Below are 14,330 nucleotides of genomic sequence, written 5' to 3' on the forward strand. Positions count from 1 at the left end.
TTGCTCTGCGCTGTGTCCTCTTGGACGTGTAGTTGCTTGCCAGCTCACTCTCCCTGGCAGCTTGCTGTGGCTTCCACTTCACTTGAGAGGAAACAGTGGCTCTGCCACTTCCAGACATGTCAACACTCCATGTTTCACGTGTGTTCTTTCAGTGGAGTTAGTGTGGCTTTACTTATTTCCAGAGTCTTGGGAACTTTGCAACCAGACTGGTTAGAAGTATCAGTATGCTTTAATGGTTTAAAACCAAAAGTATTGGTAGGAAAATGGTGAGAAATGGATTAAAAGCACATAAAGCTGTGTGTTCAAATCTTACTAAGCGTTATATTGTTCTTGTCAGACTTACTCTATTTTTCATACAGCTTTTGTTTTTTCTCCCTCACTGTTTATGTCTTCACAGCCTTCTCTGAAGGCCCACAAAAGTACGAGTTGCAAGTAATATTTCTCTGAAAAGGAAGGCTTTAGTAATATAAACACAAAAAATGCTATTGTCATGTTTGTTAATAGAACAACATATAGACTCATATAACAATGGTTAAAAACAGTCTTTGCATTCCAGTTCACAATTTAACAAGAGACCATGGGAGAAAAAATAACGTCAGTGTACAAGACACAAGAAGCAGTGAAGGAATATAGAGGGAACTTGGTAATAATCATGATCAGAAAGGGGAATATGAGAGAATTGAGCCAGCTTGCAAAGGCTGTATATTTAGGTGTAACCCTACCAGTACTTCTTAGAGAATTAAAGGCCTCAGTTCATAGGTGCTTATTACATGTTGTAGGTATTGTTAATTCTTAATCTTCTCTGTGTGATTTGAAAACAATGCACAAAATATTCTAAAGCAACTACAGGCGTTTCCAAACACTTTGATTCATCAATCCTGATTAGTTACAGGAACAGCCAGTTCATTTTACACTGACGTTTTTGAGGAGGCATTTTTTGGCCACACCTTAAATACAGGTATGGGGAAATTCATGTTCAGGTTGACATTGAGTTGAAAAAGTGCAGTAAATGAAGAAGGAGAAAGTTATTTCATGCATCTTTCACGAAGAAATGAGTCATAAGACAGTAATATCACTGCTGCCCATAACAATGAATATAATGTCTAGCAAGTCAGTCATAAAACCCAAGTCTTTCTTTAAATACAGCGGAGGAAAATGTACGGTAGGTATAAGTGACTGATACATTAACACATTTACTCCCAGACGCATACATTATGTACCAGTTAAGCAGAACTGACAGCTTCTAGAAAGAGGGCAATTAAGTTATCTTATTGTCATAATGACATGGCACAATAGTTGTCTGTCATTAGGAGAACAAGAGAAAGAGGAACTGCAGAAGCCATTCCTATTCTTAGGGTCTGAATCAGGAAAGCATTTCAGCATACGCTTAAGTCATTCCTGTTCCGTTTAGCAGTGAAGCATGTGCTTGAAGTTAAGCATGTGCGAAGTGAACAGGAACACTTTGTTTTTTCCCGATGTCGAATGGAACAGCAAAGTTCACTTGTCATTCAGAAAATACCTTAACAGATACAGAAATGGGTGGCCACTTGTCTGTCAAGGATGAGGGTTCCCAGCTCCCCAAGGCCAGTGAGGCATCTGGAGAGCAGGGCGGTACATCTTCCATTCCAGGGGAAGAAGATACTTGCCTTTGTGGTGAAAACGCTTTGGGAGGGGAAGGTATTTACAGGTGTTTTTGTTGCGGTCTCTCAGTGAAGTTATTTGCATGTCTCATCAGTCTGGGTACATTCTCTGTTTTGTTTCTTAGCTGTTCTTTGCTCCATGCAAGCTTCATTAACTTTCTTTGTTTTCTCCTGTCTTTTCATAGCTGTAGTCCCAGGGTGCTCTCAAAATCTGTGGAGGGTTTTTTCTTTTCTTCTCCTCTTTCCCTGGTATGTAACCAAGTCCTGGTGGAGGCTGGGGCCTCTTTGTTTAAACAGTTAAAACAGATTGTAAGTTCTTTTTAGTGAAGAATCTGGGCACTTTAAAAACAGCAGGAAACAAATATGTTTAGCTCACCTGTACTGGCAGAGAAAAGTCTGGGAGCTGTAGGTGTTTTAAAAAAAAAAAGTTTGTCACAAGCAGAAATGTAATAGATATATCAAGTTGTAGTAAGCTTACGGTCCTATTCCAGATTAAGCCGCCAGGAGAGGAACACCACTGGTAGCTGGTAAATATTCAATGGAGAAACAAAAACCTATAGCCAACAGTGTGTCAATAGCTGATTACAAATTTGGTTTGAGATCATAGTTTGGCTGTGGCTAAATTAGATGAGTAAGTGAATGTGTCACTGGGCTGGCTAAAGATGATTTATTTTAAACACAATGTATCTGGAATTGGAAATGATTAAGCTGCTGAATAATACACATGCAGGTGGCTAATAGTCAATTGGGTATGGTGAGTACAAGCTACTTCTTTAATTCTAAGGATTTCTTTTTTTTCCTCAGAAAAATAATTTAATTCAGGTACCTGTTACTAAGAGAGAAGTAGATTCCTAGAAGTCTTAGACGATTCAGGATGTTAGCAAGCGCAGCTAAAATTTTGTCTTCCTGTTTGCAATCTTAAAGCTAGTTTTGCCTGCTTTCTAGGTTTCTCTTTGAGCTGCTTATGAAGTTACTATTACTAATTTGATCTATTGTATTAAGTGGAATGTAAAGTCCTTTTAACTGTTCATTGGGTTTTGAAGAAAAGGAGCATGTTACTCAGTCAAACTTGCCAGAAATGGGAGAAAAGTAAATGTTAACCTTGGTACCAAAAGCTAAACAAAGACCTATGGAGGCAGCTTGTAGTAAATCTCGGCAGGTGGTGTCAACATTTATTTTGAAAAGCCAGATGCAGCCAGATGGAAAATTGCGTCTTTAACCCCTGAGGTCATAATGACATGTCATCACTTCATTTGATCCCCTTGCTAAGTGAGCTTATCATCCACCCTGCTGTCACTTCTGGTATTACTTTCATTTCCATAATAAAATTAAATTTAATTTGTCTAGTTTGCATGTTGTTTTTTTTTTCTTTAGGTCAGAGCCTTTACAAACCACTATGATACATATGGCAACCTCTCCAAGGTGAAGTTAAAACTGAATTTGTATTATAAGTCTGAGCTTTTCTCCATCTTTCACACCTTACTCTGAGCAGAAGGAGATGAGAGAGTGGAGAAGGCGCTTTGGGGGAACCACTGGTTATTTGATAGCTGCAGTATGGGCTGCTCGGAGCAGGGGAATCAAGGTGTGGGTTTGTTGTAGGAGAGCTTTTTCCCTTCTGCCGGAGGGGAGTTATGTGTCTGTGACCCCATGGGAGTTGTGTCTTTATAGAAGTCAGAGTAGTTTACCCACTGAGTCTTGCTGTGCTGAGGTTCCTTTGTGTAGCCCAAGTCTTTCTCCAGTGTTTTGTATTCTCCTTTGTGCCAGTGTCTATTCACATCTCTTTTTGTTGTCCACTGTTGTACATATGTGCCTTCTGGTGGCTCGGCAGCAAGATGCCTGCTGGCCCTGAGTGGCTATGTGTAAGGCTGAACGGCTTCTGAGAGTCCTTGCCTGGGCAGGCCGTGAAGTGCATACTGTTCTGCTTTCCTATGTAAGTGAACAGCTGAGCCCATGCCAATTTAAAATACTTTTACCTAACATTTAAATACATGTTTAGTTTTAAACATGTATTGCTTTAGTGTCAGTAAATGCGTATTTTCTGTGTTCCTGAATTGGAGGTGAAGCTGTTGGTGTTCGTGGCAGTTTTCTAGGGGTTAGTACACTCACTTCGGCACAGTTGTATAGTTGTATACCTCTCAAAGTTTTATGGGTTATGAGGAGTGCAGGAGAATAAGATGTTTCATCCCATGTAATTTGTATTATATTTTTCATCGTTACTATTTTTCTACTTTTTAACTTACCATCTCACCCTTTATCTGTTCTATTGCAAAAAATTGTAAATTCATTCTTTGTGTTGTCTGTCGTAGTAGCTTCAACTCCCACAGTTAAAGAGATCTGTACGTTAAGAGGGATGAGTTGTTAAATTGCCTCAGTGTGTCCTGTGGAACTGTGTCTGCAACTTGATTTGTTATACTGGTATATAGGCTGCTTTAATGTATGCCTGCTCTGTAGTCGCATATGTGTGCTCTGCAATCTAAGACAAATGTCATCTTGCTAATTTTGGTCATTGTAGGTGTAACATGCCAGTTCAAGCATGCACTCTTTGCTTTAAAGTAAAAACCAGGATTCCTGGTGGCATTTATGGTCTCTGTAGAAGCTGCTATCTTTATTGGAACTAACTAAATTAAAGCTAATTAAGATATTCCTCAGCAGGTTATATTTATTTCTCTTGATTTGCAGGTGAGGCATACCCTAAAAGAGAAGCTAGCTTCATAGGTCTCTTTCCCTTTTCATCTCCCTTATAATCGAAAACTAGTCCTTGTTACAACATAATTACCTAGTCTGAAACCAGCAGGGAGTTGCTGCTTTATGTGTAAGGTGTGAAGTTCTCTAAATAAATGTAGGATTAATTACATTCACAGCATGTCATTGAGGTGATGAGAATGACTGTGATTGTTCAGCCCCTCCTTTTCATTTCCCCAGGTTTTCTGAATTACTGTTTTAATCAATATTGTGTAATGTGGGCCAGAAGTGTTAAGGCCTGATGTTGCAAAGACATTAGGGAGCCTGAGTCTTTCAGTGAAAAAAAAAAAAAGAGATCCGTGAGATTTAGGATTTTTACTGCCTGTGTCACATTGGATCATAAAGTGCACAAGGGAGTAAGGAACTCACACTTCAGCATCATGGTTTCAGTCCATTGCATTGGTTAAAGTTTGGTAGAGGGAAGATTTCTTTATGTTCATTCTGACCTCTTTCTTGACTTTAACTGACTTTAAAAGTTTATTTTACAAGTTACTATCTCTCTATATTGGCAAAAAAAGACCAGGTTTGCATGTATAAGACAGCCTACTAACATTTCTTCAAAGCATACATTTGATCGGAGTTGTGCTGATAGTTTGACTGCTGTTGTGCCCATTTAAACACACTGTACCACACTGAGTCTTCAAAGCCTTCTCTTCACTTCATAGGAGTATTTGTATAGCTGTACAGGTCTGTTATTAATTTAAGTTCTCTCCTCTATAGAGCATCTTATTTTCCTCATATCTTGTTACGCACACGAGCTCACCCATATCCTATGCTGTGCTTGCTTGTAGGGCTAAAAACATTTGAGAACGGGTCATGTATTACAGCCTTCCTGAAAGAATTACCTTAAGCTTTTTCTAGATTTGGGAAAGTATTTTGTACCATATAACATCTTTAAGCTTCTGTAGTCAAATACTATGATCTTTAGATGAATGTAAACATAATTTTAACATATATTCCAATTGTACGTTAAAACTATTTGTGAAACTGATCATCTATCTGCAAATGTAGGAAATTTGCTAAGACCTGGAAAACTTTGAAAAGTGTTTCAAAGTATGTGGAAACTATTTTGATTGTGCCATTTTTGCAGCTGTTTCTTCTTGGCATTTTTGTTTTCTTTGGCAGTTTAGGGTTTTGTAAAGCTCAAAATACTTAAACAGAGGAAAAACAGGCTTTTAAAAATCTTTCGGTCTTTGCTTTTTTTGCTGCTTGTAGGGTTTATATTCATGAAATCCTCTTCACTGTGGCACTGCCATGTTCCGTAGGAATGACCCAACTGTAACACCTGAAACTCTGGACTGTAGTGCTAAATGAGGGGTGAAAAGAGTATCTCTTGTTGACTCTGCACCTCTACTATGAAAATATTAACAGGAGGATTCAGGAACAAAACTATCCTAAAAGGTTTTCAAATGGTGTACTGCTAACATGTTAGTTTATTAAATTTTCGATCTGTAATGAGGGGAGGAGGGAATGTATTGAGAGAAGAAAAATCAATCAGTGCTTTCAAGCATTCTCAAATGTTAGAGGAATATGCTAATTTTCAGCTGTTAACCTCTTGGATTCAGCAGCCATGATTCAGAAGAACAAAGGCATAAGCAGTAATATATTCTAGATGAAAATCCTGCTGCTTGGCTCTGTGGGATTAAACTGATTTGTACAGCATGTTTAAAGCACTTCATGCAGTTAAGACCTTAGGAAGAACACAACTCATAGTATTGTATTTTATGTGCATTACAGTTGCATGGTTAACTGTACCCTGCTTTGTCTGTAGTTTAGATTTTACTTTACCTTCATTGCTGCCCCTGTTAACTGTAGTTTAGTGAAGGCTGCGGTAATTTCAGGTTCGATTAAAAAAAACTCCAATATTCAAAGTAGGTTGTGCAGAGAAAAGCCAAATTGCTTTCACGTTGCTGCTTTGAAAGCAGCCTTGCCATTAGCATATGCTTTTAGTGTATGTTCTGATGTAGCCAGTTATGTTATTTATCAGATAGTGTAACAATCCCATTGCCACCATCACAAAATCTCTTATTTTGATCTATTTTGTAGTTAGAGGATTATATTTTTCACTATACTTCTTTAATGGTATTGTCATTGTGGGTGCACTGAAGCCACTTAATTCCCTGCCCTCCACCCCCTGCAAAACAAAGCAACTTGTTGGATTTGGGAGATTTTTAATTCGAAGGCTATTATTTCCTTTGGTGTTTCAGCTTAGTAAGAGCCATACAGATACAAGGGATAAACTGAAAAATCTTGGTGCTGCTTGTGATCATGCCTTTTCCATGAACGTGGTAAGCAAGCTGTGTTTTATCTGGTTACACAGGCTTCACCCTTATTGTCCTGTGATGACTTGCTATAGTAGCTGATGACTACAATCCCCAATTATTGTAATTCCTTCTTAGCAGGCTTTACAAGCTGGCATTACAACTGCTGGCAGCTAGTTCAGCATGCAGCACTACATTTGCTTACTGCTTTGAGTAATCACGATGCATTAGGTTTGCTTTTCATTCACTACTTCGGTGGCTGGTAGCAGTGTATTAACTTTCAGGTGTCCCAGCTGGTTTTCAAGTTTTTACCAATAATGGGAATGGCCACTTCAAATGGTTTCTTTGCAGGCTCTTTGAGGTTCATTATATGCATATTTCAGTTTACATACCACCAACTGTATGAGTTACTAATATGTCAGTGTTCTAGGAAATGCTGGAAAATGGAAAAAAAACCCCACAAAAACACTGAAAAGACAGGTAGGTTTTTGTTGCTTTATAAAGTTAAGATTGTTGTTTTCAGAGTTTTTGTCTGAGTATTGTGCAGTATCTTTAATAATCTGTAAGAAAATACAGTATATGTCTTTTAGATAAAAAATTTTTATCTGACATTAAATGTTATTTATTTGAAGGTAGAAAATGAATAGCACAGACTGACCCATGTTGGCAATATGTGCTTATCTGGAAAACATGCATTTTAAGACAATCAAGTATAAGATGGCATATTCACAATAAAAGATTGTAGATCATAGTTATGGATTGGAGAATATGACAGTTGAGGGTGGCAGTTCCAGAAAAGTAGGTTGGGTGATGCTTGAGAACAGTTTGAACCTGAGCACCTATTTATCTCTGAGGAGGTAAGAGGCTGAGTGCAATGTTCAGCTCAGGAAGCAGAGTAGTATTGTTTAGGAGGAGGAAGTGGCATGACCTTAGAATGCATCATTTGTGAGACTGTGCTAAAACACAGACTAATTCTAGTGTCTGTTCAAAAAGGTGTTGAAAAATTGAGATAATTGGGGGGGGGGGAAGGTTCCATGAATGTACATGTCTGAATGACCTGAAACTGAATAAACTCAGTAGTTTATTGTTAAAAATGTTAAAGGTTGATTTGGACTTGTCTGCAAGTGTGATGGGACAGAGATTTCATTTTTTAGCCATTGTGCAGTATAACAAAAAAGAATTACAAATAAAATCCATCTAGTTGAACAGGAAACAGGAAAAATTCAGACAGCAATAAGTTTTCACATTTTCCTAGTGAAGAGTAATTATGAGTTGGCTCATTCTCCCTAGGTTGTTAGGTAATTCTGTACTGTCTTATTTGTTTCCATCAAGATAGCATAGCTCAAAAAAATACCTTGTGGTTCAAACACTAGCTATGGGTCTGGTGCAGAAAGTATCTGAGATTCTGTGCAATTTATTATGCTACTTAAAACAGCCTTTTCTAGTCTTATAAGAAGAAATGCTATCATTTTCCTTAGAACTTAGATAAGGGTTTACCAATTTATCAAAGGGTATGGTGACTGTTGGTGCCTGAATTTGGTAGAGAACACAGATTTATTTATTTTCATCCCGAGTCATCTGCTCTTAATCCTTAGATCACAGTTCTTTGATTTAAAAATAGTAACTAATAAATTGCTAGGATATTATTTATGTCTCCTCTTTCACTGTTTTGATGCATGTTTTTAATACAGTTTCTTTTTGTTTACTGTCATCTTGAGCTGCCATGCCTCTCATTAAGTGTTGCATCTTATTTCAGGCCTGAGCTGTCACTTCAATTGTCTGTAAAGCAGTAGGTGCACATAGAGCACTTGGTATATTACATTACTTGTGTATTGTTATTTACAGACTTAAGAGGCTTAAAGCAAAACACTGTTTGCCCTGAAGGCTGAAAAAGTTGATAGACAGGTGGATATAATACCAGAAATTCCCCTTTATATATGTTTTAGCAAGCCCTGTAAAACATGGATTTTTAACAAGGGATTTAATCTCTCCTCCCAGCTGCTAGCTGCAGTTTCCTTTGATGTTTTTCCTCTCCTTTACTCTGTGGTTTTTTTTTCTATTTATTCCATCACTTTTCTGAAGCTCATATTCCTTCAGGCTGTGTCTGAATGCACCTTGCTGTGGGTAGAGAAAGCAAAGAAGAAAGCCATTTTTTTCCCCCTCAGGCTACTGCTTTGATTTTCCAAAGTTGTTGGGAGGCAGTTCCTATCTGCCTACAGAAGGGTCAGTGATCTGTGTCATGTCTTTTCAGTCGGCACATCTCAGCTGACTCTCCTTCTGGTTTGAGGAAGGGAAGGATGAGCTTGTATAGTTTTGCCTTTCTAAGCAGGTGGAGTGTGCAGCTGTGATCAAAGTGGGAAGATGATCTGCGGGCTGGTAACGTCTTCCTGTTTTGTTTCCAACCTTGACAGCAGCTAGCACGGTCTCCTCCACCTGCCCCCCACCCCTTGCAGTGATTGCCCCGTAAATCTCCAGACAGAACAGAGGTAGAATGAGAGAGAGAAAAAATGTTGAATGAGATGATAATTTAGTCTGTGGCCTAATGCCCACTCCCCACTATTCCCTGGGGATGACTCCTGCAAGAACTGGGCAATGTGAGCCAGCTACGTGGTGCTGCATGTGTGGCCTGCAAGTTTCCCTGTCATGGTCAGGAAGCCAGATCTGCAGCCAATTCAGTGGGGTGTGGTGGTATTATTATAATTCATTAGTATTATTCATAAGAGGCATGATCATGCTCTAGAGCATCTGATACGAGGTGCTCTACAAACACAGCAGGGTGTTGGGGGGAGATGGCAGCAGGCTGTTCAGTTTAGGCCCTTGCAAAAATCTGCTTTCCTGACAGGAATTTGCAAGATGCTCAGATTTGGTGTCTTTTTCTGTTTAGATTGTGTGAGCTGAGAATGGACTGTGAGTGGGGAGGCTACAGGTGGTGTTTTGCCTTCAAGTGTTATGGGTGTCAGTCAGAAGCAACAGAGCAGCGTCAGAGTTAAAACACTGATTGACCTCACTAGGACTTTTGTTGCTTGGTGGATAAATTCCATTGTAAAGGGGTAGGATCATGTTGGAGTAATGAGTTTCTAATCGTGCCTTTAAGCCTGTCTGTTGTCATTGTTGTTCTTGTTATTTTTGTAATACACGAGTTTATTAGCATTATCCTGACACTGAAATTCACATCTTCTGCACTGCTTTGTGTGAGCACCTTTCATTCCCATATTGTAATACAAATTGTATAATTTACAGTGTTAGGTGTGCTATCTGATAGATCACCAGTGGTGACGGTGAAGACCAAATTCTAGGTAATGGCATTAGGAAATTTGAGGGACATGGGGCTAATGTAGAACAATTGTCAGCATTCCATTTCTGTAATGCAGCCAATACTTACTATCACATTATAAAATCTGTTGCTTTCTCTGCATCTGTTTTGTGATGAGTTATCTATTCATCTTTCATTATTTGTATTTATCATATATAACTTTAGAAGCTGTGCCATTGTTAGATGTTTGTACTGTCTGCAACTTACTGAAGCTATTTTGGCAATACTGAGATGCTTCTAAGCTTAGTTAAAGTATTCTTAAAACATATAAATACTTTTCAGTTTCTTTTTATAGTCCAATATTAATGCTGTCTGTTTTCTCTTATGAATATTTTCATAGTAGCATCTACATAAGTAAGCTGTACTTGATTTCTTTTATAATCCAGGATATGTTTGGTTTCAAGTTATCAAAAAGACCAAGTAATGAAAGTAAGATGTTATATTGGAAAGCTTCATCTTTTTTTAAAATATTTATAAACGTGAAGTTCAGCTCATGCAGTATTTAGATTCATTATGAAAGAAGCGCTGTGGAATTTCAGAATAAATATGGAGGGAAAGTCACTTGAAATATTCAGACTTATTAACTTAAAAGAAGTCACTTAAATTGAAATGATGGTTCTGTGTTTTATATTTGATTTATGGTTAACAAACTGTAATACTTTAAGCTACGTGGGTAGCAGTTCATGTTTACAAGACTGCAAGTTGGATTGCAGTATATCTTAGTTGCTCTTAGTTCTGAAACTCTCTTAGTTTCAGAATTCATGTAATGCCCTTTAAAAGCCAGATTTTCAAGATTAAGGTATTTTATGTTCCATTTAAACCCATTGGATTCTTCCACATCAGCCACTGTTTTATGGTGCAGGACTGCTTTCTGTCACCTGAAGATAAGTGGTGGGTTTCTCTTGTCAAAAGTAGTGTCTTTATTCTGGATTTCTGCTCTTCTAATCCTGTCAATTTCAAGTGGTGGCGTCTTGCTTACGAGGAGATCTGTTTTCCAGACTTCTTTTTGAACCCAGTGCTCCCTTTTTTATAGTGTGGTCTTCCTATATTTAAGATAAAGATTTGGTGTGCATTGAACGATTTTCCAGTCTCCGCTTTGTCTGATGTCTAAAAAGGAGGGAGGAAAAAGAAAATTCTATAAACTTCCTACAAACCCATGCTTTGTGCCCCAATCTTTTCACCACACCCTTCGACACCTCCACCAGTTAAGAGGCAGCACATGCAGTAGCTGGTCTTGGCGCTGGTCAGCTGGTTGGTAGGTGCGTGCTGTGGCCTCCTACCGAGGTAATACACCATAGCTCTGTTCTGATGGCCCTTTCTCATGAGGGTTATTATTTTTTTATCTACCTCTGCTTATTTTCATGAAATATGTAGGAATTTAAAGATCCTTTTTAACCTCTAGTTGCTCTTAAATTTGATTGAAGTTGCCTGGTATTTCCAAGAGTTGTTAGGAAATAATTAACAGTAAGTATAGACATGGACAGTATAACTGTGTAAACTTAAATTATTTCAGCTAAAAAACAGAATCCATTCTCTTGAGAAATGGAAAGAATTAATTCATACCTGCAGTTGCGTAAAATACCTTGAATAGACTGAGCACATTTTATTTTAGCAGTTGGTTTTTCATAAGGAAGTGTAGAAATTAGTCTTTAGTGCTGTGTTGTGGAGATGGTTTGTTTCTTTACTATGAAGACCGTGGTTAAGCTAGTACTAAATCACGTGGACGAATGTTGTGTTGTTTCTGTTGTCTTTACACTCATCTGTCTTTTGCTGCGGATAATGTAGAATATTAGTTAAAGTTTAAGTCAATTTTTACCTGAATCCTGAAGAAAACAGTCCTGTTTCTTCTTCACTAACAAATTAAATTCAGCTTTCTTCTTATATTATCTCCTGTACTCATTGATCAGAGCTAATGAGATTTTAATGGAGTTATTTATTGGTTCTGCCTCTTACTATAAAAATGTATAGTAGACTAAGCACATGAAACATCTGAATGGTTCTGTTTGTGTTTATCTCACTGGCTGTTAATTGTACTAGCTATTCTGTGATTCTTTCAGATCTCATAAACCAGGTAGAGTTCTGATGAGCTAACCAGCTAATAAAGGCTGCAAAGGGATTTAGTAAATGTTGCATATTCATATTTCTGTTTAACAGATACAATATGGAATTTTGTGGATAGAGGTGCCAGTTCTGAAAAGGGATGTAAATTATGTTTTAGACTTCTCTGTTTAGGAACCTGTGGTATTTTCTGTGTGTGGCACAAGTATAAAAGAATATTATCTGTGCTCTTCTGAATGAGGGCCTTTTGTTTCCATTAAAGAGTTGCCCTGTGGTTCGGGTGCTGTCTGTATTTTCTTTTCCACTTCATGCCTTAAACTTCATGGTAGTATTTGTAAACCTTTAGCCATGTTTCACTGTAGAGAATAGTTGTGTTCCCAGAGCTGGATGACATAAAATCTGTGCATAGCTTTCCCCAAGCTTGTGTGGAATTGGGGTGAAGGCATGTATAAGGTACTTAGCAATAAAAGCAATGTAAAGTTAGGTTTGTTTTCATAGTCATGCAACAGTCTATACAGATACGCAAAGTGGTTGTCACTGTCTGTTAACATTTACCAAGACTACGGACTTTCTGCTACAAATTTCTTCCAGAACTTAATTTGGAGTATTTTTGTTCAATGATTCTGAGCTTGCTTTTTCAAAACTATTTCACTATGGTTGGTGGTCATTGACTAGTGTATAACTTGGAACATGCATTAGGAATAACCTTGAAACTGAAATAGAAAAGGTGAAATATGGAATCTCATGTAAAACACACATTAAAAGGTGTAATTGAGTCTTAGTCTCTTATCTCCAGGCAGATTCTGAAGCTCGTGTTCTTTTGTAACCCGTGAGTAGTTTTGAGCAAATGGATGGTGCATTTAGTGTGATGACGTTTTTATTATTGCAGCTAAATGTCAATTTTTATGGATTCTTTTCCTGAAATGGAGGATTTTTTTTGTTATCTAATCTCATTGTTTGACCATTTATGCTTTTTTGTGCATGTTGACTTTAGATGTTTCTACGTTAGTGAAGTCTGCTTTTGCATTCAACATAATCATCGTTATCGCTTCTATCTTTTACCAGTCAGGGTTGATCAAACCTAGGCACTTTTATGTCTTGAATATTTTATTAAAATCAAATAGTCTTTCAATTCGCTATCATAAGAATTAAATCATTGTATTATTTTTTTTCTTTCCAGCTGTTTGAAATTGTCAAGTGTGGAGGGATGTTTGACTCTGTTAGTTGCCCTTCTGAAAGAAGCATGCTACTGTGGGTCTAAAGCCCTGGAGTTTAAGTTATGTCAGGGTAATTCAAGACTATGTGTCTCTCTCCCACTTTATCCTCCACCCCTGGGTGTCAGAATATGCTGCTTCAGTGACTTACAGTATGGCCTAAAAGGGTGAGCTCAGTTATCAGCTTTAAGAGACTTTCCTCCAAGATCACCAGTTTGGTTGCACAAGCAGTTCTAGATAGAAGCTGACATCTGAATTTTAGATTGAGGAACAATTTCTTTTCTTCTCAAGTATATATAAGAATAGTTAAATGCTTTGCCAGCTGTGTCATTCTTGTATGAGCTTACTTTCTTAACTTTTGATACCATGTTTGACTGTAACTTGTTGAGCCTTCTGCTTCCAGGGAGCTTAAGCAGTATACTTACTGCCGTAGGGATATTAATTTTCATCAAGATCGTGACAGAGTTCCTGTGGGAAGTTAATGTTGGCATTATCAAGGGACTGGACATTGGACAATGTCTCTTCATACCCCTTGTGTCTGGACAGATAAGGCTTGGGCTGTAAGACAGTGATGGACGGAGCCCAGCAAGAACCACTCTGTATGGGTAAAATAAGATGATCTGAAGGGTCTGTCTGTTTTGCAGATGCCCTTTTGTTCACCAGTGACAGTCCACACAGAAATGTCAGTTACGTCCTATTGCAGCCAGTCCTCAACCAGCCTTGTGACAAGGCAGAAGACTTCATTATCCCTTATAGCTTAATGGACATTTCAATGTCTTGCAGATACTAAATTTACACATCCTCTATATCTGAACTGCTGAGGCTCTACTTTAGGATAATGTCTGGTGATGTCTGAGATAATATTTACTCTAGAATTGTCTTAATACTTACAGTGCCTCTGGCTAAAAGAATAATTGTGGGAAATTGTAAGCAGTGCTGCCAGGTATGTAATTTAGAACACGTTTAAAGTGGTTATACTCTTGGTTGGTTGTTTTGCTTGTTATCTTATCTGTTTTATCTAAGAAAGAGGGTGTCTCTGAAACTTTCTCTCGCAAGTCTGAGTTTTGCCAGGCCTTGTTGAGAAAGGTGCTTTAAATATAGA

At 38.0% G+C, this 14,330-nt stretch overlaps 1 protein-coding gene across 3 annotated transcripts in view; it reads left to right on the forward strand.

Annotated features, from left to right (window-relative positions):
* SHQ1 (SHQ1, H/ACA ribonucleoprotein assembly factor) overlaps positions 1-14,330 on the forward strand; it is a 55,614-nt gene that overhangs the window by 31,342 nt on the left and 9,942 nt on the right. The gene's annotated exons all lie outside the window — the stretch shown is intronic.

Source organism: Chroicocephalus ridibundus, chromosome 10 (assembly GCF_963924245.1).
Source record: "Chroicocephalus ridibundus chromosome 10, bChrRid1.1, whole genome shotgun sequence".
Lineage (NCBI taxonomy): Eukaryota > Metazoa > Chordata > Aves > Charadriiformes > Laridae > Chroicocephalus > Chroicocephalus ridibundus.